This window comes from Camelus dromedarius, chromosome 28 (assembly GCF_036321535.1).
Source record: "Camelus dromedarius isolate mCamDro1 chromosome 28, mCamDro1.pat, whole genome shotgun sequence".
NCBI lineage: Eukaryota > Metazoa > Chordata > Mammalia > Artiodactyla > Camelidae > Camelus > Camelus dromedarius.
Window position 1 is genome coordinate 3,009,691 of NC_087463.1, and position 26,920 is coordinate 3,036,610.

The 26,920-nt window shown below is 37.9% G+C and overlaps 1 pseudogene; it reads left to right on the top strand.

Moving 5' to 3' along the window:
* The first annotated feature begins 2,423 nt into the window (after positions 1-2,423).
* LOC135319517 (THO complex subunit 6 homolog) lies at positions 2,424-5,834 on the top strand (annotated as a pseudogene).
* Positions 5,835-26,920: the final 21,086 nt, after the last annotated feature.

Consider the following 26,920-nt stretch of genomic DNA (forward strand, 5'->3'; position numbering starts at 1 on the left):
GAATACATACATACATACATGTACATTGGTGATATATGGTGCTTTATGTTCTAGATACCATCCTATTTTCAAAATAATCCAATAGATGTATTAATATTCATTTTTCTATTGAAGAACATAGCAAACAAGTATAAGAAGTGCCAGTTTAATAAACAAATTGCTTGTTGAGAACGCTAATGTGGTCAAAGTTTTATTCATTAACTGTGTAATGACCATATGAGAAATTTGCTTTGAACTGCAAACCTTCACGAGGACATAGTGCAGATTATATTTAATTCCAGTTTCTTGGGGGTTAAATAAACTATCAGCACTTTATTGTTTAATTGAAAAATAAGTACACGCTTTTAGAGTGTAATGACAATGACAACGACCTTGGCAATAACAATGTGAAGAAAGAAAGGTCAAAAACTGAAAGTCAAAACTGAAATTGATTCTATTACAACTTCTCAATTACCATCTCTCAAACAGCACAGATTAACTCTATGTAATGTGAACATGACTTAAGCCTCCTTTGGAAGAGCCCACTTTTACTACATAATTTGGTTCAGCCACACAAAAACATACTGGGTCATAGTGTCAGTATAAAAATATATATTCACAGATGGAGTCTTGAGAGCAGATAGAAAAGGGGACTTTAGAAATTGAGAACTTTCTAAACATAAAATCTTTCTAGCTGAAGCTGCTGACTCACATGGCCCAACTCACAGGTGTCATCAGACTATCACACCTGAGGTTCCACAGATAAAGGAATAAAATGTGACTCTTGGGTTTGCAGTTTCATGTAGTAGTTACAAGACTTATGAATCACAAGCCAGGACACACAACAATGACTTATTGCTGCAGTTCAATTATACGTTTAATACAACCCCAGTAAAATGAAAAACCTTTTAAAGAAACTTTTATTTTTTATAATCTGTAAACTAACTGCAAGCATAACACAACCAACTAACCAATTAATCCTCCTCCCAAAATAAAACTCCAATATAGAAGAAGAAAGTCATATTCTGAGTGCTGAAAAATAAACATTAAAATTAAGCTATATTTAGAAGTCTCCTAAGATGGGTCCCAATCTTCCCTGCATTTTAAAATTCAAATACCTATCTGTGTACACACACACACATGCACACACACACACACACACACAAACAGATATACACATACATATATTTCAACTTCTATGTACAGCTGCTGACAATTTTAGGGTATTCATAGATGACCTTTTTAAAAAATTGAAAGTTCTCTAGGATAAATTAAAGGATTGCTTTAAAAACTATATAAGCACTTCTCTCAATCACATTTGTAGATCTGTAAAATATGTTCTAAAGACCAAGAGACTTAAAAGTGCAAATAAAATAAAACATATTAAGTGCATTATAAAATTTAGACAATGTAAATATTGACATTAAGTTAAAGTAAGTGTATTTCTTGAAATATGTGGATAAGACATGGAAAAACTCTGGGAATTAGCATTCACTTGGGGCTAGGTCTGGCAATGATTAGATATGTGAGAGCCAATTCAGTGTGATGGGTAAGAGCATGAATCCTGAAGCCAGCCAGCCTGGATTCTTTTCCTTGCTCTGCCAGTTAGCAACTATGAGACACTAGATAATCTCTTTATGCCTCAGTTTCCTCATCTCTAAAATGGAGATAAAAAGAATATCCACTCAGATGAGGATCAGACAGGATAGTACATGTAAGGCATTTGAGACAGTTTCTGGCATGTGGTAGAAAGTTAAAAATATGTTAGCTAAACTATGAAAATGATCTTATGCATAGAACATAGCTCTATGCATCATAATCTTTCCAGATACAAAACAAGAGCTTGAATAAGTTTTTAAAGTCCTTTACACTCTTAAAATCTTGATGATTTTTGTTTTCTATCACTCAAAATACTTAAAATAAGTAGAAAACATGTATCCATTCATTTATTCAACACTATTTATCAAGTCCCTACCACGTTCTAGGCAGTGTACTAGATATTGATAACACAAAGATCAAAGCCTGTTCCTGCCTTCTAAGAGCAGCTCCAGAGAAGCACCATAGGGCAACATCTTAGATCAGACACTCTAGGACTTAGGACTTTATGATTTTGGGACAATTTCCTTAACCAGTGGTGCTCTAGTTTCCTCTCCTTTGAAACGGGAATGATAATAGTTGTACTCTTATAAGTTTGTTCTGAGGATCAACTGAGTTAGTCAGTTAAATCTTGTGGGCAGAACTTGGAACATAGTAAGCACTCAGTAAATGCTAGTATTATCAGGAGAGTCAGATAGGAAAACAAACACAGTGTGAAAAGTGTGATAAGTGTGATAATGAGGATGAGAAGATGCAGTGGGGAGGGTACGGCTCGGTGGTAGAATGACTGCTTAGCGTACACAAGGTCCTGTGTTCAATCCTCAGTACATCCATTAGTAAATAAATAAATGAACCTAATTACCCCCAATAAAAGAACCAAAAAAGAAGAAGAAGAAGAAGAAGAAGAAGAAGAAGAAGAAGAAGACGACACAGTGCATGGGGAGCTAGAACAGTAAATAAAAGAGGATGCAAAACAGTGTAGAGTTCAAGAAAGTTTCCCAGAAAAGTTAATATTTGATCTCATATTAAAGAATTAAGACAAGTTGTTGAAGGAAGTGCAGCACGGTTAAATATTTCAACATGAAATATTTTAAGAGTATAAGAGAATTTCACCAAAAGATAAGCAAGTGACTAAACACTTCACTTCAATACACATTGACTGAGGTGTCTACACTCTTTGTCCACTCACTATGCATCTCCATTTCCAAATAAATGCAATATAGCATCCACTGAGTTTGCCAGTAGCAGTCATATGCCAGGAAAAACAATTCAGATAACCGTATTACACCTCTAGGGGGACCTGATCCTAAACACAAATGCCTCTCAAACTGGTAGCTTTTTAAACATAATTTTGGTGAAAGGTATATTGTGGTATTCATGCCATCATATCACTCATCTAACTCTGCCCATGTGATAACTGTCTTCAAATAGCTGGGACACTACCAAGTGGACACCAATTTAACTTACAAATTGCTAGAAGGTGAATTACCAAGAACAAGTTCCAGGAAGGACTTCTATCTAGGAGAACTTTAATACGTAGAACTGCTAAACCCTCTGGGAGCCTTTTCACTACCCCTCCAGATAGTGCCACCATGCTTAGCACTGAAAGCATTCATTAGAGCAGACTGAAAAATCATCAATTCAGGGGTGTTGTAACATGGACTGTGAGAGGTTGGACTGAGTCAGATGTTTTTTGTATGCAGAGAAAAGGTGAACAAAGTGACTTCTAAATCTCCACTCAATTCTAAAGTGCAATTCAATTACTTAAATATCCATTTTACTGAGCATAAAATATGAGTCAGGAAAATGAGGAATTCCCTTATAGTCTTGTTTATGCCTAATGACTTGGTGAAATTATTAACAGACCACCCTTTGAATCTCAAAAGTGTCCACTGTCACTAGAGAATGTTAATTCCTTTTTTTTAAGTTTATTAATTCCTTTTTTAAAGTTATATGCCTCTAGGAGTCTGTCAACCAGCTCCATGGAGACTGACAAGCTGGATTCTACGCCTGAAAATAATAATCTCTTTGGTTTTCCTTCTAAACGTAGGGTTTGATGTTACTAAATGTTAGTGTCTTCTATTGCTCCTCTCAGCTACAACCCTAAACCTGCCAGGCCTGATGTGTTGCATACATTTTGTGTAGGTAAGGATGAGAAAACATTTAAGAAAAAAGAGTAATTTCTAAAATCAAGGCAAATCAAAGGATTTAGGAATTTACCTGAATACTGGTTGTTAAAGGTTATAATGGAGGAATCATACCCAAATTCAATCCCTTGCCCTGGAGCCCCACCATTGGTGCCGTATGTTAGGGCTTCATTTCCTCTGATGGATTATAAATACAATGTTGAAATGCTAATTCTCATCTACGTCCTAGTCAACAATCATGGTGTGACTGAAGATTTAGAAAATGGACTTGTCAAATGTGCAGATGGCCTAAAGTTATGATTAAAATATAATTTGTTGGATAACAGGTTAAAGATTCTTAAAGTTCTAAATAGGCTAAAACAAAAAGCCCACTCAGAAAAATACAATTTAATGTAGATAAATTAAAAGTCTTACTTTTAGCTTAAAATGAAACCAAAAGGATATATGAGAAAAGACAGGTGTAAAATTGTTCACATGAAGAAACCCCCTGAGCGCGGGCACGGAAGACTGACGGCACGCGGCTGGAAGGCGGCTCCGCCCAGTGGGGTTGGGGTGGCGGTGGGGGTCCGGGGCAGCGCGGCCGCGGTGGGAGCCGCCTAGTGTTGGGCTCCTCCGCTCCTGGGGCGCGGGGTGCGCGGCGGCGGTGCTGGGAGGCGGGGCGCCGCTAAGGGGAGACGCCCTTCGGCGCTGGCGGACCCGTGGGGCTGCCTGGCGCGCGGGGCGCTCTGGGAGTTTTAGTGGCGGAGGTGGAGCGAGCTGTGCCGCACGCGGGGCCTCCGGCTCAGGCGGAAGCGTTTACGGCTCTGCCCGGGCTACACAGGACCATTTTCTCCCAGAGAGTCTCACCCTGTTCCTGGCAGCTGGCAACACTTAGGGGCAGATAGCCGTCTTTAGCTTGTCTGCTGCTTTGAGCTCCGAGGCCAGAGAGGAAAGTAAAAAGCCCGTGGTGACCTTCCAAGACCACGATGGGCCTGTCTACAGCATGGTCTGCCCTGATCGACATCTGCTCGGTGCTGGGGATGGGGAGGCGAAGGCCTGGCTTTGGGCAGGGATCCTCAAGAAGGGCTGTAAGGAGCTGCTGCTCCTTACATCAGCCCCCATACAGGACCAGCCTGGAAGTACCTGAGGTCCGTGCTTTGCTTCTCCTCCCCAAGGAGAAATCCCTCTTCCTGGCTGGGGGAGACTGTCAGCTGCATTCGATGGACCTTGAGATGGGGACCTTCAGGCGGGCCCTCCGAGGCCACACCGACTACATCCACTTCCTGGCACTGCGGGAGCAGAGCCCTGAGGTGCTGTCAGGTGACGAGGATGGGGCTGTGCGGCTTTGGGACCTCTGCCCACCCAAGGAGGTCCAGACTACCGAGGTCAAAAGCACGAGGAGTGCTCGAGGTCCCACAGTGGGTGCTGGATCGGATGTTTGGCAACTGACTCAGACTGGATGGTCGGTGTAGGTGGCCCAGCGCTCACCCTCTGGCACCTCCGATCCTCCACACCCACCACCATCTTCCCTATGTGGGCACCACAGAAGCACGTCACCTTCTACCAGGAGCTGATTCTATCAGCGGCCAGGGTCGCTGCGTCAGCCAGTGGCAGCTAAGTGAGGAGCTCAAGGCCCGGGTGCCTGGCTCCTCCCCAGGGCTGCTAAGACTCAGCCTCAGCCAGCAAGCAGCAGCCCCTGAGTGCAAGGTCCTGACAGCCGCAGGCAACAGCTGCAGGGTGGATGTCTTCACCAACGTAGGCTACCAAGCTTTCTCCCTGTCCTTCTGACCTCCAGCGACACCCCCACCTCCATCTCGGGTTTGGAGCGTTTTTTTTCTTCTTTTTTTATACAAATAAAATTTCGGGCTTTTCAAAGAAAGGAAGAAAAGAACCTAGGGAATTATTTGGGATAGTATGATCCAATGGTGTGATAAAGACACTAAGAATGGTAATATTTATGTTGAAAGAAAAGTAAAATGTCCAGACCAATAAGTGAAACAGTCCCATGGTGTTTTACATTGTTAGGACCATGGGTGGTACTGTGTTCAGCTCTATAATTTAAGGTAAAATAGACCGAAGTCTATTAAGAACAAATAAAGAGGCAAAGAATGTATAGCTGGGCAAACAGATGTTAGGGAGGTAAAATAACAGCACAACAGTAACGATACTATACTGACTGCACCATTGATAAAGCAGTGCTTTCTGTGCGCTGGAGACACTTTAAGTAAGTTGTCTGCTTTAACTCCTGCATAAATCCTAGGAAATAATACTACTGGTTCCTTTTTTCAGGTGAGGAATCTGATGCTCAGGAAAGTAAGTTGTCTAGGATTACTTCCATACTAAATAATTGAAGGCATTTGTGTAGAAGAGAGAAAGACATTCTTTCCAAGGGGAAAGGAATAGAAGCTACAACTGGGTGCAAAAGAAAAAGTCCTAGTATTCATAACTGCATTAGGATGAAACTGCCTGCCTACCAGCAGGTTCTCGTTTGCTGCATGTAATCATGCTGAGGTGAGCCGAAAAGAAGAGAATTTACAGAAAAAAACATTCCTGTGGCTGATTGTGAGGTGGGGTTAAGTAACCTTCAGGTTTTCCTCCAACGTTAAAGTCCATGCTTCTAATTTTGAGAAATGGGGTACATTTTTTACCTTGGTATTATACACTACTTAGATCAGATCAAATAAAATCAAATTGAAAAAGTCATTCAAACAGTTGTGCTGAACTGACAGGTCTCTTTAATCAAAATAGCTGTTCCAGTTAATCTGTGTAGATGTATCCATTAATCTATTTCTGTAAATGTCACATTTCAATTGGGTTTTCTATTTGTAAAAGCAATTTTATGAATATTATCTATACATCATATTAGTAGCAAGAATATTAGCAAAGTCTTTGCCCACAAGTTTATGGAGTATAGTTAGTTCACAGTCTCTCCCTGCCCCACTAGACACACGCAGGAGCCGGTGCTGCTGAGCGGGAGGAGCCTCCGACAAGCTCATTCATAACTAAGAGAGAATCTCAGCCACTTTGGCAATAGAAAATAAGAATTCTAAACCATTTCTGGAACCTGTATCCTCCCTGAAATATAAATTCCTGAAATCTTACATGAGGCCTGTGGTAAGTAGAAGGAAACCTTTCAATTGAATTGGCACCACATGGGTTTTGTATATCTAACCAGTTTCTTTCCCCTCCCCTCACCCCATTTTTGTCAGTTTTCAGTCAAATTCAGGTGATTAAAAAAAAAAAAAAAAGAACAATAACCTTGGGTTGTGTTCATGAAGCTACAATAGAGAAACTGGAAGAACCCAGAGCAAATACTTGTTACTTGGGGAAGTCAAACCGCAAAACGCTAGGGTTTCCCTGATAAAAAGATAGGCATAAAATATAGACAAGGTGGGCTCATTCATTTCGTTCTTTTCTTTCCTTTTTTTTAATTTAGTTCTTTACTTTGTTTTTTTCTTTTTTTTGTAAATGTGTGTGTCTATAGCATGTCAGTAGCTGAACAGTTCAAATCCTGACCAAGTCCATCCTTTATTTTGTACTCTCACTGTGTTTCTCTCTTCTGTATCTCTACTTTATTGTGTTACCTTAGAATTATTTGTGTGTCCATTGCTTAATATCCGTTTCCTCACTAGACTGTCTGCCCTATGAGGGAAGGTATAATGTCTGTTTTCGCTCACCCTTATCCCTAGAGTTTCAGCGCAATGCTGCCATGCATGGTGCCAGTCAATAAGTACTCAGTGAATGAATAAATTAACGAATGCAACCTTGGAGAGCAAATTTTGATTAACCACAGGCTTTATAAATCATTTACACAGGAAAGCTCCAGGACAGGCTTTATTTTATCCAAAGAATATCTTTGCAGAGAAGTTTAAGGAAAAACCAGTCTCACACTGTTGGAGAACACTACCATTAACTGTTTCATTTCTGAAAAATAAAAAGGACAATAAACAGCCCACAAATCAGCCTGAAATTGGCCAAAGTCTAAAATGTTTTTTCTTTCCTAATTTATGTGATTTTATCACTACAATCTTTTTTTTTTTTTTGGAAAGCCAAGCCAGATTTCTGGCTTTTCAAATTATACTTCACAAGTTCCTCTCTAACACACAACAGGTATGTCTTGAGTCACCATGCAATGAGATCTGACATCAGGCAATATAGATAACACTGTACCACATCTTAAGAATACCTTCCATGAGGCATACAAAAGAATAGCATGACGCAGATTTTGCTGGCTTGCTTAAGTGGTGCCTTTAAGCACTTCCTGTAAGCTGAAATGAGCAGGGAATCTTTCACCACTGACCTGCGTGCAATCTACGTGATGTTCATTACAACTGTTATGGAATAGACAAGTCAAAGCCATACCCATATTCACAAACTAGAATACTTCACAGATCTGATTTGATATAATGAAAATTAGAGGATATTTTGTTTTATAGTAAATATTTCAATAAAATGATATAGCTCTGATTTCTTGTTCTGTTACAACTCGTAGCCCTTCTAATGATAGACAAAGGAAATTAATATATTTTGGGGGAAATTATATCCTAGATTTTTCTTACTAAAGGTATAATCCTGTAGCCTCAAGGGCCTGGAAGAATGGCATTCACAGAGGCTATAATGTTTTGGTAGGTATGTGCTATCAGCAAATTTCCTAATTGTATTCACTTGCAATATTGTAGAAGGGTAATAAAACACATCAGATTGCACTTAATGCATCCTCGGTGGCCTGGGAAATTCACTTTTATATATTCATATAGGACTTTGTTTTTCCAAAGTACGATCTCTTCTGCATATAACTGTCACCTCTCTCATAAACATTAGGATATGTCCCACGTTTTTATGTCAGGTAGGAAAAGCCTTGTCTCTCTTATTTCAGGAAGCTTTTTAAGAATTCTTCAGATCTGAGATGCTAAGATATATTCTCTTGCAGATCTTTTCCTTTTCAAATAACTCTCTGAAGGAGGAGGCCCTGCCCAGCAGAACTGCTCTCAGATTCTCATTGAAAGAATTATTCACATTACAACAGAATTAGCTGATATGTCTTCCTTAAAGTCTAGAGAAATCCATTGCATAACATAATCAAGCATGTCTATCAAATCGAAGACAGTACACATTTTCACCAGGATTTGTTTGTGGTTTTTTGTTTGTTTGTTTATTCTTTTTTTTTTTTTTTTAACTAAAGTCCATACTTTGTTTAGATTTCCTTAGGGTTAGCTAATGTTCTTTTTTTGGTCCAGGATCCCATCCAGAATGTCACATGACATTTCCTCATCATGCCTCCTTAGGCTCCTGTTGCCTTTTTTGATGACCTTGACATTTTTGAAGACTGCTTGTCAGATATTTTGTACACAGTGCCAAAAATGAGATTTTCTGATGTTTCTTTCTATCATGATTAGACTGGGGTTATAGGCTTTGAGGAGGAGACCGCAGAAAACAATGCCATTCTGTGTTACTTTCACAACACCAATAAGCAGACACACTGTCAACATGACTTACCACTGTTGACGCTGATTTTCACCCCCTGGCTGTGGTAGTGCTTGTCGGGTTTCTCCGCTGTAAAGTCCCCTTCTGTTCCCCCTTTCAATACTGTACTCTTTAGAAAGACAATACTTGAGAAATGGAGAGTTACACTTCACCTACTTGAGGGAGAAACATCTATAAAAAATTATTTTAAATTCTTCTACACAAGAGATATATTCACTGGGATCTAAAAGTAATTTTAAAACAGTCTTCATCTGATTACTAATAAGTTATGTAGTGCTAAGAATGTCACTTAGAGTTGCTGGGTACAGTTTGGAAGGCAAATGTTTAAAATTTTTTTTAAATAGTTGCAATTTTTTAAACATAATGCTATGTGCCAGACTTTGTTACTAGGTGCTTAATAAATCTAGTCTCATTGTCACCACAGCAACCTTATGAGGAAGGCATTATTATCCTCATTTCATTGATACAGATATTTGAAATTCAGAGAGGTAAAGTAGCCTTCTCAGTTCACAGTTACAGTCCATCACATGCTGAAAGCCAAATTATATACATGTACATGTACACACACACACCCACACACACATACACACACACGGGCATTAATATTATGAAATAACACATTTCCTTATATAACAAAGGCAGAAAGCATGCCAATGATTCTGGTTTGTCTTTTTTTAAAGAAGGGAAGACTTAGCTAGTTGGAGATTTCTAATTTTGCCCCATTTATTTTCCATCATAAAGAATCTAAATAGCTTCCCTATCACCACTACCATGACAGCTGGTCATCGCCTGGTTTGAGGTGTCCAGTTCTCTAGGCATTGTACTCATTTGCGTGCATAAGACTCCTTAATATAAAGTCATGAGAATGTAAGAGAGTGTGTATTTTAAGAGAATGTGAATTTCCCAGTGAGCATATTTTATTTCTAGGCATAAATATGTGTTTGTTTATATATCCACATGTTCTGTGTTACAAGACCATTATTCTTGCTCAGCAAACATGAAATTTCTCATGTTTTTATAGAACCAGATTTCCACTTATTTTGCTAAGGCTTGCATGACTACCAGCGCACACATATTCCTAATACTAACCAGGAAGCTCCCTGTGCTGTACAAAGTCACAAAATAAATCATAAGGCAGGATCTACTTGATAAATGCTAAAGAGTGTTTCACATTTCTTATTACAAAATGCAATGCTTACAAATGTGTAATGACTCAATTGAAAACACAAGGTCAGACTCAGGTTGTTTAAAAGAAAAAAAAAAATATGCCACATGAGACATACAGGTCAGCAAATATCATTTAATATACCTCTCTTAATAGAGAAGGCTCTTGGCACCTAACAGATTCCTCAAGGAAATGATTAATGCCTTTGTTTTCAAAATGGGACTTAATTTTTTAAATGGGATTCACTTAATTTGCAAAACCAAACAGACTTAAAAGAATCAAGTCATTCCTTTATGTAATACAAATAGACTTGTGCGGTATGTATCTTGCCTGAAAGTACCAGTGTATATTTTTACATGGTTGGAACCTTCATTGTAAGGTTTACTAATCTTGGACTCAATATGTAATTAGACTGAATTCTCTAACACATTCTGTACTATATAACCTGTAAGCGTGTGGAATACACCAACGAATGGAAGACAGAATGGGGTTCTTTACCTCCATCTGAATTAAGAAATTTTGAAGTGCTTTAGGACTGTACTTTCCTCCTCTTATTTGAAAAGATGGAAATGGAGTCATTCTCATCTTATGCAATATTGGGAATTACTCAAAGTCTCCATATACCACAAATACAGAAACATTTTCAGTCATAAGTTTATATTTTTTCAATAATACTTATTATCTGAGTATAGCACCCTTGTAAAATCCTCAGTTCTAAAATACCAGTGTTACCCTTGATGAAGACCTGTTTTATTTTATTTGCCTAAGTGCCATTATGACTTTCCCCCTCAGAATTGTATATTTACCTGATTCTCCAGCTGCTTTCCCCATCCTTTCATCTGTTGACCTTATTACCCTATTACTTTAGGTAAGTGTCAGAGCTGTGAGGGCCACTCTCCCTACTGAGATGGGAAGCTCCATGAAAAAGACCAGCAGGGCCTCTACTCTCCTGACAGCACTATCCGGTTCCCTGGTCCAGCAGCTTTATCTTAACTTTTTGCCTCTGAAAGGGCTTACTTCTAGGAAAGTGGAACTCACCCCTAAAATTCTATTGATTCCCTGAGCTGGCTCCTGATTGGTCCATTTGTAGTGCTTTATTTGCATGGAGCTCACTCCTGATTGGTTATTTCTATCACTCCTGATTGGTCCATTTCCCTCACTCCTGATTGGTCCATTTCTACAAAGCTTGTTCCTAATTAGTCAAGTTTTATTATACCTTATTTGCCTATGATGTTGCAAAGTGTAAACTGGCAGCCCATAAAAGCCTGTGTAAACCTACAGATGGGGTCCATCGCTTGGAGTGTTAACTCCTCTGGGCGCGCTGGTGTAATAGACCTGAGTTCTCCAACTCTCTGAGGGCTGCTTGGTCTCTTGCCCGGATCCAGGTTGCTGTCACAACTAAGCTATAACACTGAGCTGTCACATGCTTTTCTGCAACACTACCATCCCAGCTTCTGATCATTCACCCTTTCATAATGCAACTGCAGAGTTCAAAACCATTTTCTTATTATTATTACTATTTTTGATGTCCTTCAAAATTTGATAGTACCTTTCTATCATCTTGTTAGTCACTTTTCCTATCAAATTCCATTCCCTACTGAGTAGCAGGACCTATAGCACATCTACTTATGAATCACCCATCTCTCCATCCATTTATTCAGGAGAGACACAAGGAATTTGCTGCAGAATAGAATGTACGGAGTCAAGGAAGAAGAATAAATCACGATATTGTAAAAGAACGGTTTAGGTAGTGGTAGAACATAGAGAACTGTGGAGAAAGTTGCAAAAGATGAAACTACAGAGGTGAGAAAGCCCAGCTTGGTAAGCTGTGGATTTTGATCTTCATTCTGAGGGTACTTAGGAGCCCCTGGTGCATTTAACCAGGAGAATGGCATGATTAGGTTTTGACTTTTGGAAAGTTCCTGTTGCCCAATGTAAACACACTGGGATAGAAATTAAGATCTTGCAAAGTTATTTTACATATATTGTGGTATATGGTCATAACTTCCCTAATATCTCTCTCACATGCCTTCCTGCTCTCTTTGCTACATCAGCTCCAAAAGCATTTAATCCTGGTTTTATACTCTGCAAACCTAGGTCACCCATTCACCTTCTGTTTTATAACTTACTTTTCTGTAATTTTTTAAATAGACTTTATCCTTTTAGAGCAGTTTCAGATTCACAACAGAACTGAGCACAAAATACAGAGTTCACACGTAGCCCTCCCCACCCACACATATATACTCCCCTACCTTCAACATGCCTCATCAGTGTGGCATATTTAGTACAATCGATGAACCAACATGGGCACATCCTTCCTGTAATTCTTAAATAAAATTTTTAAAATGTATTTCTTCTTTTGAATAAAAAGAATAAAATCATCTGAGGATTGTGGACTCCTGCAACCTAATTTCTGTCTGTAATTCACCAATCAGTGCTTTCAACATCAGCTTATCCACAAAGATAGAATGAAAGGAAATAAGAAATAAAAATTGGTGTGAAGTAAATGACAACCACACGATAAAAATGGGTTCACAACTGGTTTTATTGAAAGGTAACTGTTAAAGTGGTAAAATGTGGTTACCAAAGGAAAAAAATTCTGGTCCAAAATATTTCTCTGAGATTTCCTTTATCTACTGATTCCATTACTATTTATAAAGGCCTATTCACATTTATCTTGCCCTGAGAACACTTATTTTGAAAAGTAATGGAAATTTTAACATGGTCAAGTCCCCATCGTGGCCATTTCATTCCTGCTTATTGGCATTTGCCCTCAGTCTAGATACACTTATTTTTCTTTAAAGAATAAAGCTGATATTATTTTGATTATAAAAATGGCACACACTTGTATTGTACAATAAAAACAACAGGCATAAAAGACAAAATGTAAAAAATATTCAATTCCAGCACTAAAACGAACCCTTAGCATTGTGAATGTTTTGGGTGTGCTCCTGTCATTGGCTTTACATGTATACTTACAAATACACATCCAGCCTCCAGTACTCTCCGCACACAAAGTCAGGGCTGTAATATGTACAACTTTTCTAAAATGAGGACAGCATCTATGTACAGAATTGAGAGGATACAATAAAATGACAACTTTACATTTTCTGTTCTAGGCTTGGTACATATTAAATGCTCAAAGTATTAGCTATTATTTTCTATTGCTATAATTTTTCAGGTATATAAGCTTGTTCATTCAACATTTGATAGGGATTTTCTCTTGTCAAAATATGATTTTTACCAGCTACAGTTGTGGTGTCGCTGAAGACATGGTCTTTCATCATACAATCCTGCATTGGTGTGTCTGCTGGTTCTGCCAGTTACTGCTTGTGGGAGCTTGAATGTGGTTTCCTCATTCAAAGCTATGGATAGCACTGTTTACCTTTCAGATTTTTTTTAACATTAGAGATCACGTATGCAAGGTCTCATAGTAAATACCAAATAATTCTATCTTTTGTTCCCAGTGTTCCTGTTATGATACCTGCAGTGAACACGGTCATGTATATTACTTTTTCCTTCTTTCCAATTATTTCCCTCAGAATGACTCCCAGAAGTAGGATTACTTCAAAGAATATAAAAAAAAAGTTATGTTCTCTGTGTTTACTGTTATTCTGTTTTCCATTAGGTTTGAACCAATATATAATGTAACAAGCAAAACCCCTCATAACATTTAAGAATGATCCTGTACCTGTTTCATTCAAGTCCAGATCCTCTGCTCATCAGTTAAGAAAGGAAGACTCTGGGATGGATTCTATTGCAGAAATTCCAAACTGCTGCGAATTGAACAGCTGCTGCTGACTCATTTTACATTTGGAAGACCACCAGTCAGCTGAGCTCCAAACAGCTTTCAGAAACAACTGGATTCAAACTTACAGCCTAAACATGACAGGTTAAGTGGTATAGAGTTACAAAATAGCTTCCTGCCTTAATTCCCAAAAATATGAATTCACTGCGATTTTTACAATTTTTAAATGATCAGAAAATTTTCAAACATTTAGAATCACATAAAACGTATGATGTATTATTTTGGTATTTTGGACTCGTGGTTGACTTGGAATTTAGGAAGGCTCAGAGGATTTTTACAAACACTATTCGGAAGGTAGGAAAATCCTTATTAATAAATATTTTACTCAAAGGAGGACTAAGATCTATGCAATCTTCAAGTTACATTTATTGAAGCTTAATTTATGTTAAAGTGAAATATTTATCTAATAAGAACAGAAAGAAGCTTATGATCTTCATAAGTTCTATCCATATCATGAGCCTTGCTGGAAGGACAGCTTCTGGAAGGCAGAGCACATGTCTAATGCAAACTCTCCAGTGATTACCATAGTGGTCGGTTCCATAGTAAGCCCCGCACAAATGTTTAAGTTTCTCTAATGTATGACCCACAAATTTAGTGGCTTGGCATTCAGCTATGCTCATTTGTCTCACAGACCTAAGGATTTCAGACAAGGTCCAGTAGGGATGAGTTATTCCTACTCCATGATGTCTGGGACTTTAACTCCACATCTGGAGGTAACCTACTGAGCCAGGGCTGGAATCATCTGAAGGCTCATTCACACATGTGGCTACAGCTTGGGCTGGAATGACTCAAAAATGGGGACTTGCTAACCAGAGTACCTACATACGGCCTTTCCATGTGGCTTGACCTCCTCACAACATGGTGGCCTTAAGATAGTTGGACCTCTAACACAGCAGCTCAGAGATCCAAGCAAGAATACTGTAATGACCAAGATGAAAACTGAATTGCCTTTTATGACTCAGACAGTTTCAAAGAGAAGGGAATTCTTTATGGGATGATGTCATGTAAGACATAATACTACTTATGACATACTACTATAAATATACACACATACAATACTATTATAATCATCTTTGGAAAATACGACCAACAATTACCCTCTAGTACTGTTTTCTAACTATTTAACTTACACTCTTTCCACCTGTTACATTAAAAATCGCATTTTTTGCATAGTTTTTTGGTTCTAAATTTAAAAACTATATAAAATGTTTCAAACTACACCTTCCTCAAAGATTCTGAGTGTCCACTGAATGGGCAGGTAGTACTTGTGTACGTTTCTGATAGAAAATCACCTCTTTGCCACTGGCTTCTCAATTATTTCCCAGTAATCAGAGAAAGACTGAGCATATATTAATCTCATTTTCTACAGGGGATATTTTGTATTTGAACAGAAGAGAAATCCTCAAAATATTTGGTAAATTATTTGAAACATAAACAATTTTAAAATGTACTTAGAGTTTATTTGAATTTTTTTGTTACCTATGATATCTTTTTTGGTCATGACTTTTAGAATTAGATTCAGTGGAAGACATTTTTAAAAACAAAATAATATATAGGGATATTTTATGGTCAGGATAATTGATTTCCATAGTGACCTTTTCCCCTGAAAATCGTACAAGTTCGATTTGTGAACTCAAAGCTTATGAGCTTTAGTCCCTTATGAAACATAGTGATCACAAATTAATTTCCCTTTCTCTCTGCCATGGAGACTTCTTAGCTCCAATATGTATTCAATTCTCAGTTAAGAGCTTTATTGAGGGCTGAGTGTGGGATTTCCTCTTCTATTGTCAACTTTAATCATTTATTTGAACCAGTCTCTTTAGTTGATTAGTTTATCTTGACTGTCAGTAAGAAACAGTGACAGTTTCACCTTCACAAGTGTTTATTAATTTTCTGTTCTTTTTTTTAAAGCATAAAGGAATCAATTATTATATTTATATACTTTATATAAAATAAAGTAGGATTAAAAATGCATATGGAATATGGTCATTTTTCTAGAAATACCATAAACAGGACCCTAATTCATTAGTGTTGAAATATTAAACCATCTCCTCTTTTGACTATATGTGGTCTTTAACTGAAAGAAATACAAACTAGCACTACAAGGTTCTGTTTAAAAGCAAAAATGCAGATAAACTAGTTTAAAATATTATCTTTATTATATCAGAGTAGCTTCAACTGAGGCAGTTTGTGTAAGCAACTCACTTATTTGGAAACATGCAAAAACAGCAATTAATTTTTTGCCTCTGACATATTTTTTAATTGAAATAAATTTTTTAATCCAGTCAGGAATGATTCCAGGGACTAGGTTTCCTAAGAACATAGCTTTCTTACAGCAATTTTTATACATGCATGGCAAGTAATTCTGATCTCCAAAGAAGGTTATTTATGTTGGATATTTTCTACAAAAACTTAGAGGAAACTATCATTCATTTAAACCTCTTCCCCACCCTACATTAATCAAAATTTATTTTAATTTGTGAAGGAAAAGTGGAAGGGGTATAAATAATGGAAAGCTTTAGAGTTAATCACTCAGAATGCTTGGGCTCAAATTCTATATCTGTCTCAAAGTAAATATTTAACATTTTAAAAATTATTTTACTTCACTGGTCCTCAGTTTGCTTATCTATAAAATAGATATAATAAGACCTACTATATATAAAAATATATTTGCTTATTTGTTTGGATGTTGATACTGCTTAATTAAGGTAGATTTATTAATACCCTTTTGTTACTAAATACATTTCTTAGTGGAATGTCATTTTCATACTTGCTTTTGGGACAGAACAACTGCCCTCTTTGCAGACAAACTGATTTATTCCATACATAAAGCAATGGCAATTTCACTGGCAAGAAGTGTAGTTATGTTACACGGATGAGATAAATTGCACCATAATCATCTGTCCAGATAAAGTACAAACTGTACAACTAAATACGGGAGGTCACGTCCCAACTTATATTAATATGTACTTGCTGTTCTGTCAGCTAACTCCTGAGAGGAGATAAAAGTATTGGACACAATAGATGAAAGATGAAAAACACAGAGAGGATGAAGAAAGAAAATCTTAAAATTAAAAGCTTTAATCCTTAAAACTCTCCTGCAGATTGGGAAGAGTTCCCCTTGTTATTATTCATCATTAGCACTAGGATGCTTCAGACCACTTCACTGACCAAAAAGTTGCCCCCGTATAGTTGGAGCAGCAGAGCACGCATTTATGCACGTACATATCACAGCACGCATTTTCTCATGAACATGTCCTACCAGTATCTTTGGGGAACCTATGTCAGCATGCCCCCCACTGCTGATTCTTAGTGCTCCTTGGGAACTCGAGTCAAGCAAGCCGAATTTGTTTTGTTTTGTTTCTTACGTGTTTTAATCTGTCCCACTATGCAAAGGTGGATGATGAAAAGGCATGCCTGAATTCTGTTTTCTCCCCTCCCCATTCTTTCATCACTCCTCTTTTGGACTTCATGCAGAAGAATGGACAGAGGGAAGTTAGGGTAAGCTGGAGCCTTCCCACCTCATGCAACTGATGTTTATCAGCCATGGCCTCAAAGCCCAGGCATCTGAGTGGTCAGGCCTCTGAGATCAGGGAAAAGAGAGGAAGAGCCATCACAACTGCTTACAGGTAGCAGTGCTTTGGCCTTGAACCAAAATACCAGAAATATTTTAATTAATAGGGACAATGATAGATAAAATAGGAAGTGAGATAAGAGGTCACTGCCTGAGAAAACAAGGCTTTTCTCATTTTTACAACTCTCTGAATGACCCACAAAAGAAAGTGCATCGTATTATTTTAAGTTCCAGATGTCCTTTTACTTTTCCAAGAAGGATTGCCCACAGATAAATCAAAGAGGGAGGTCGTTAAATTGAATGGAAGATATTTAGAATAGGCAACTTCACCCCGTGTAAAGTTACCCTTTCTTTGTGTTGTAAAAGTTTTAAAGTACATAGTCAGATTCAATTGAGCTCTGTAACTTCAAGAGATGGTGCTTCTAAGGAGACAGGCAGGAAGGACTGCAGACGTGGGATTCCTTGGTCTGTTACCAGGCCTGTGGGAGGGCGGAGAGAATTGGGCTGCTGTGCTTCGATCAGCAGCACAGCCTACATGTAACAGTCAACTTAACCACGAAGTTTTAGAGCTAGGATGGGGACAAATGGTGGTCTGAAATAGAACTTCAGAAAGGGGTAACTCACTTAGTGTGAAAGAATTAAGGGTTGAGACACAAAGACTACCACAGGGAAAAAAATTAAGTAGACAAGGTTTGAAGACTGACAACAGGAGACATCACAAAAGTTGCTGTAGCGAAGTTCATAGTTGGTTAAGAGCACAAGTCAGGGAGTCAGAGTGCTTGGGGTTGTGTGCAGGCCCTGCCACTTAGTCACTGGGTGATGCTGGGCAACTTCCTTCCCCTCTCTGTGCCTCAGCTTCCTCACCTGCCATGTTGGAAAACTATCATTGTCTCTGGAAAATATTCTATGATTTAATGCATATAGGGTTCTTCCAAAGGGCCTGACAGTTGTTAAAAGTGCTCAAAACTTAACCATTACTATAACCCAGAACTGCCTGCAAGGAATAATTAATATTTACTTAGCATTTACTATGTAAAAGGACTTATGCAAAGTAATTTATGTGACTTATGCTTACTCTTAACAATCATGCCATTTTGTAGGTACTATCATTACCTCAGTTTTACTAGTAATGAAAATGAAGCATAGAGAAGTTATGAAACTTGCCCAAGGTCACACAGCAAGGAAATGGTGCTGTTGAGATTCAAACCCAGGCGGTCTGGCTCTAGGTACAACACACTTCATCACTGTGTGGTACTGTGTTCATACTCAGTACAGGAACTAGTGGACACAAACAGTGCATCTGTTTTCATGTCTGTGTATTTCAGTGGGTTTAGGCTTCTCAACAACATGGGCTACTGTACCTAGCAGACCCCCTTGTACACTACACATATCTGATTAGATAACTGGCCAAGTGACCTCCTGTCCTTTGTTAGTTGCAGGTGCTCAGCGCCATGACTCGTGTCTGTATCCTGAAACCCCGTGACAAGACTCACTGCCATCTCCCACAAAGCAGTCTTTCTGACACTGCTATAGTCTCATGGCCCCTCACTGTGCCCCTCAGCCACCAATAAAGGGACAGTCACTGGTCTCCTGTTCATTCACCCTCCCTCTTGTCCTTCCTGTCTCTAACACTTCTGCTCCATGGCTAGTATAAAGAGGAGAACAGAGGACTTTACTGAAGACAAGACCAGAGGAGGGAGAGGAATGAAAATATCTGGGCCTGGAACCAGCTCCTCTGAGTTCCTTGTCTTTCCAGCTCTGAGGACTGCGTCACCACCTCTCTTTTCTAGTTTTCAAGCCTCAGAAGTCTCCAAAGTGCAGATTGGGTAAACTGGTTTGAAAAAAAGCAGGCCACTGAGAAGCCAGGAAAAAATATTAGAACTTGCATTTCTAATATAATAAGCAAGTCAACAATAAATTTATAAAAGGCCTGACTTTAGAGACTTCACCCCATCAGTCTATCAAATGGTTGTGCATTATTCATCTCCTAAAGACAGACAGAAAGCTCCACAGAATGAATGGAATTGAAGACACTGCCTTCTTATGATTAGTCTCCATCAGCACATTGTGCTGTGTTGCAGCTTAGATGTCTTTGGGAAAGTGGATTGATTCAAGGATGACTGTATCTATTCTTCACTGAACTAACCTTCACAGTCAGGATAGTCTCTTTAAAAATACTAAGTAACCAGCACATATGGACAAGAAAATGGCAATTCTGGTAAGTGTCATATACTAGAAATAAAAAACAAAGATTAACTGAGTCAATCTAACAACAGTCATTGAAATTTTTGAAAATATCAAAATGCCTCCTTAAAATTCATATTTCCTTTCACTATCCTTAACAATGAATTCTGTTCTAACTGAATATTGTACTGTATTGTAGCTTGAGATATTAAGAAATCAATGTAATTTATGTTCCTAAATTTAAAACAGAGAAGTGTACACTTTTATGAAATTGGATAATTTGGAAAATAGGTACGTTACACAGTTTGTCACTAATTATCCATAAATTGTCTATTATCTTAACATATTTGGGTCATGCTAAATATAAGTGGGCCACAACACTTTTGAGTCTAGAGCAACCTGCAATTTTTTCTGTAATTTACACATTAATATTCTTAAGGTGTTTTGTATATGACAATTCGGACATTCTTACAATCAGCTTGCTAAAAAACATTAAAACTATCAAGTGTTATGATTTTTCCTGTCTGCCAGTAGATTGGTATTGGCAACTTTACCTACCTCATATTTGATTATTTGCAAGTTTCACTGCAGCCATCTTAAAATTGTATTCCTTTGAACACATAGGGCCCCTTGAAGGATGCCTCTGGGGAAAGGGCTGAAGAAGAGGGTCATGGCTAGTCCTCACTCCAGTTCTCCTCTAGTCCCTCAATTTGCATCTCGATTACATATTAAGCTTCTACCTAATAATATGCTTGGAAATAGGTTTCCACTGCTAAGAAATATTTAAAATTCATCAATTCATTTGTTAAAAAATATTAAGCCTTCACTTTATTATTAACATTTTAAAGTTATTAAATATTCAATTTATTCAATAAATTATTCCTTGTTACTATAAATATTAAAACTACTGTTTATTACAGCTCTGTTCTTGATATTTAAAAACTGCATAAAAGTGGAAAATAAAGAAAAGACTGGTGATATTAGTAATAAGGATACAATCCTTAACTCTTACATCTGTCAATTGAGATAAGATAGATGTCAGGTCTGCTGCATGCAGCAAATCTTTAGCTGCAATAAATATCCATTGGATTTTAATCTAGTCAACTGTATATTAATAGCGAAGACAAAAACAGTGTTGAAATGTTTTATAAAATCTTGGAACTTTCTTTAAAGGTTTAGAAATTCAATGTAATTTGGGATTTTAAAATATTTATTTGTTCTCTGGGAATGGTAACCCTCCAATAATCTTTAGGGTCTAGTTTTATAATTCAACTTATTCAGCTTTCATAAAATAGAGACTATAAAGTGTACACCTTTTTAATGAGTTAAACCACACATAAAACAAAACTTTAAAATACACCACCTTCCAAAATTATCATCAGCTGTTCCACAGAAATGTATAGTAAGTTTACATATTTGATGCCAGTGAGTTTGATGGCTTTCATGTAAACATTACTTACAACTCAGGATGATCACATTTCATTTGCATTTTATTAATATTTCAGCTACTGATTTACTTTAGACAGTTTGATGCTTGTGCTCATTTTCATGAACGTCAATACATGCCAATGTCGACCTGCGGTAAGTGACCTGTGCAGTCACACAGCATATGTAAAAAAGTAACATTCATTACAAACATTTTACTCTCCAATACTTACTGCCAAAAGAAAACATCTGCACATGCCCAAACACATTATAGATGAAATGATTAGCTACCAGTTGGGATGTATCTGGCTTTACATGTTTTTCATCACTTTCTCAGTTAAATATTAACTTTTCTTTTGTTTGCAGGAAGAAATCAGATCATTTGGATAGGCAATAAAGACCAGACAAACCTGAAAACCTCTTACTTCTAGTGTTTCTATGTAAGAGTTAGAGAAAAATGTTCAGGTACAGAGCCTCCAAATTTAAAGAAAAGACAACCCATGCATGGAGTGCTTCATTCTTTAGAAACCTCTTTGATAAAGGAGGGGGCACACCTTTTTACATTTTGTAAAGAGATTTAAACACTAAGAGGCCCTCCCTCCCTCAGACCATGGGGCTTGAACCAAAGGGGAGGTGGAGCTTCCCAACTACACAGCAAATGATAATCTTGTATTGGAACAAATGCAAGGATGACTCAGAATGTAATTAGAGTTGTGCCTGTAAGCAAATGACACAATACGGCTTGTGGTATTAAAAAAAGAAAAGAAGATAAGGCCCAAGAAAAGTCTGCTCATGTTTAGAGACAAGGCCATGCAGAAGAAAACAAAAGCCCCTTAATTAGCAAATCACAGCAGAAGGGCTGACAAACCTCTGTGCTTCATAGCAGAGCCTCACTTGTAGCTCCTCCCCTCTCACCACCTACACAAGTGGGAACACTTGTAGTGTTTATATCTAAAATAAACTACAAAAGGAGGAAAGTTTCTAAATAGACTGCATATAAAAGGCTGAGCCTCAAGTTCCCTTTCTATGAAAACAGCATTCCTGCTAATGCCACAACCAGCACGACGAGACAGGCGCGGAAGGCAGACGAGCCCAGCACCCAGACTTGCTTATCCAGAGGCTGCCAACTTGTGTTGTTATTCAGATGCTTTTTCTTTTTAAGATACATCTGGTTTGGAATATTTTTCTGTTCACATGAAGATGGGCAGGGAATTAAAAAAAAAAAAAAAAAAGACATGAAATTTCCCTGCCTGTACTGCAAAATGTCACCTCACAGCATGTCCCAGTACCAAGGCAAGAGATTGCTTAGGCAGGCTCTCTGCCAGCTGGTGTAGGCCTGAGATTACTTGGCTTCCTGGAGGGCCATCTTTTCCCCACACAACAAACCTCACAATTTACCCTGCAATGGCCCCAATGTTAATGCTATATTCCTTTTGTGATGTAGAACGGGGTCAGCAAACTTCTTCTGTAAAAGGCTGGATATCCAATTTTAAGCTCTGCAGGCCACTTGGTCTCTACTGTAACTCCTCAACTATGCCTTTGTAGGAAGAAAACAGCCACAGGTAATACATGAGCAAATGGTTAGGCTCTGTTCCAATAAAACATTATTTACAAATGGATAGACAATATATTAAGGAATGCACGTGGTTGAATGCCAATAAAACTTTATTTACAAACATGGGTGGTGGGCAGAATTTAGCCCAAGGGCCATAATTTTCTGATCCTTGAAATAACATATAGAAACTCAGGATTAATTAAAATTTCTTCCATTACATAATACTGTAATGTATAGAACATAGTTAAGCCTCATTTTCATACATATATTTAATTATAGTCAAAATCTGTCCATGGAATTCATTCATTTCTCTCTTTATTTTTTTTTAAAGTATTCTTTCCAACTACATCCCAGGCATTGTGCAAGAAAAGTAGATCTACTATCAAAATAATAAATAAAATAATAAAGACTGGTGAACAAGACAGGCCGTCTCTGCCTCACAGAGTATAAGGTCTGGGGACTATACTCTGCAAATATTATCGAGGTCCTACTATGTGCTGTGCACTCTTCTAAGAGTGATGTGTGCTGCAGGGAGCAAGACAGACAAGAACCTCTTGTGGTGTTGGCATTCTTAGTAGAGGGAGACAAAACAAATTATATGACAAACAATAAGCAATAAAAGGTCACAGTGGTAAATATAATGAAGAGATAATACATATATTATGCTAGAAAGTCACTTAGCAAAGTGAGGGGAAAGTGGTAGGTAATGGCGCCCAGAGAAGACTCTGCGAAGAAGATTTCTGAGCAAAGACCTGAATGAAGAGAAGGAGCCATCATGTGGAGACCTGGGGCAAGGATTTTCCTAGCTAAGTAAGCCATGTGAAGTCCCTGAGACAGGATGAGCTGCTCTGCTGGAGACATAACAAGAAGGTTAGTCTTTTGAATGTCTGGAATGAGGGAAAGGCGGTGAATGGTGAATCCAGAGGGGAGTGTGGAGGTGGATTATATAGGACCTCATGGTAAAGAATTTGGATTTTATTCTTACATAATGGAAAAGTGCAGGGGGATTTTAAGGAAAAGAATGGCACATTCTTTTTTATTTTAAATTACATTTAACCAATAATTACATATGACATAAATGCTACTAATGGCACAGTCAGAAGTAAGGAAGGTCTGCAATCAGCCAAGATAAGAACCTACTTGCCATGCTTCTGACACCTGAGATCCCCCAGTGGAGACAGTTTCGGGGAAGGCTTGCTCCTTCCCACAGAGAAACCCGAAAAGTTGTTATACACCAAATGCCCAGCTTCTGGGGCCCAGAAAGGCTTTCTGACTTCTTGAATCTTTGGATTCTAAAATATAACAAGCAAACAAAAACCTAACTATTTACTGAAAAGTTATTACAGAGGCATTAACTAAAGGGCTCCTACTTGACTTGAAAATCAGGTGTTATTCTCAAAGTTGGCAGGGAAATACTACTGAGTTTAAAAGACAATTATTCCTAGTAACCTTTCCTAGCAATTGCCTTTTTTTTTTTTTTGCTACTTCTATGCATAAATCACATATGAATATTTTCTTCAAATTTAGTGACAATTAAAAAAACATAGTTATCAATTGTCTGCTTACTTCACACATTCTGGAAGTCTCTCCACATATTTATTTATAACAGAGCACCTTCTCTGGTTTAGTTTTGCATAGTCACCAGCCACCAAAACAATGCATAGATAAGAAGTCACTTCTAGTTACTGAGGTTCACATGTGCAAATATTATATGTAAATATATGCCACTGTTGTCTGCAGTAAATGTTTGCCTACTGATCTGAAGTATAAAATTCTTTGTCATCCCACAGGAAGATCAATTTCACCCTCAAGTAACTTAGAAGCAAACTTTAGCATCTGAAAGCAGTTACAAGGTCCCTTAACCTGCATTATTTTATACTTAGCACCACACACTTGAGCATTTAATGTTATTTGGAGATTAGTTTTCATATTATCATAACAGAGACACTGTTCAGACACTTATTAAACATTATCAGAGACATAAAGTTGGATAAAGAGATATTTGTTACAGTCTAAGGACTCACAGTCTAAGTAGGCAAACAGCCCTCAACACAAATACTGAAAATGACAATAGCCATACAACGTGGAAATGCAGTGTTAACATGATACATGCAATGTGATAGGACGGGAGAACTTAGCCTGGGATGCTAAGTGGAGCATGGGAGTGTGCGGACATTTCATGGAGAAACTGTCAACAAAGCTGACTCTTAATGAATAATTAAGAGGACAAATGGAGTGACTGTAGAAGTTTTTAAGATCCTAGACTAAGTACAATTTGGGTAATTAATAACTACCTAATCTAGACCCTTTATCTTTAACATTAGGACAAAAATAATTGTAGGATATTGTTGAAGGGGAGCAGAATAAGTCACCCTAAAAAATGCCTTTTTGACATAAGGATTATTTCAGGCTGATTATTTTTAAGAAACAGCAGACACAGAAAAAACTCTGAAAACCGAGTAGAAATTACCCTTTCATAAGAGAAATTTACACTTATAAGGGAAATTTCCATTTGTAAGGGTGTCTACCTTTCTGTACCATGAAAAGGAGGGTGACTAAACCCCTAGCAACTCTATCAATGAAAAGACATGGACTTAAATCTTCATAACAACCATACCTTTGTTTACTGTGCTTTGCCTGAAAACCAGGCTCTCCTCACCAAATGCATTTTTTTGTCTTTAGCTGGAAACAGTAGTTAAGGTGGCAGGTTGGGTCATTCTGGGGAGTTACTCAGTTTTCCTGGGTATCTCCCATGTATACGGAAGGTATACCAGTTATTAAATTTCTATTTGTTTTTCTTCTGTTAATACATTTTTTATTACAGAAGTGTCTTAGCCATGAACCTGGAAGTGTAGAGAGAAAATAACTTTTCCTCCCCCATGTAGTCCTTGCTTAAAAGACAACTTAAAATCTACTTGGGGGGTAAGGTATATTATCCAAAATGTTAATGACATATAGTAAAGTGTAGATTGCAACACAGAGACAATGCATCCATTTATTCAATCAACAAATAATTATCATCTATCTGCTATGGATCATATACTATTCTAGGCCCTGGGAAAATGACAGCCTAGAATGGAAGCCACATTCTAGTGGATAGTAATATGAGTAAAATATGTGTAATACAAATATAATCTTTAAAAAGACTATCATCATCAGTATCATATTTCAGGTAATGGCATGTTAAATCCTAATTCTCTGAAGCAAAGAATATAATGAGACTACACAGCAAGAGGATGCTGTTAGTCCAAAAATGCTGTCAATGGAAAAACCTCTAGTGTTCATATGACCTCTCTGATGACAAAAAGAGTGGGAAAGCATTCTCCCTCCTTGTACGATGAACACAATGTCACTCAGCACATATTCTATGCACATATTCTTAGAATATATTCTATATCCTAGGGGCATCAGATTCTATGGCTCTGCTCTGGCACTCGAATATCAGCAGGCTGTGTACTAGCAGCTCTGTCTAAAAGGAGGGAGCTTGGCTGAAAATCCTGGAGGCAGAGCCAAGACCCCTTCACTGGACTATGCGACTATGTAGGCATCGAAGGTATCTGCCACAGATGGGAAAACCGCAGGCGGCTAAAACAGAAAAGCAAACAGATGGAGGATGTCATCTGGTGACAGACAGCACTTTGTAAGTACATGTGAAATATCAGCTGGGAACTCTCAAACCAATTGGGAAGACTTTGCAAAGAGGTGGAAACACTGCAGTGGGTGGAGACATAGGTGAGGAAATCAAAAGTATTACATAATATTCCCTTGCCTTTTAATGAGAGAAATTCCTGATAATTGGCAGGTATCCTGCTTGCTAAGTCAGTTTTTAGAGGCAGCTATGAAAGTTAGAAAGAGCTGAAACAGAATTAATTTGTTCTATTTAAGAAAGGAGAGAAAGGATTCAAGGAAAGATCTGGAAATGGAGGACTGGAACTAGAGAGGTTTAGAGAAGAGTCAAAAGAGAGAAAAAACATGTGGCTCTGTGGCTGCGAGGAACTTGGAAAGATAGATCAAGTCCGCAGGT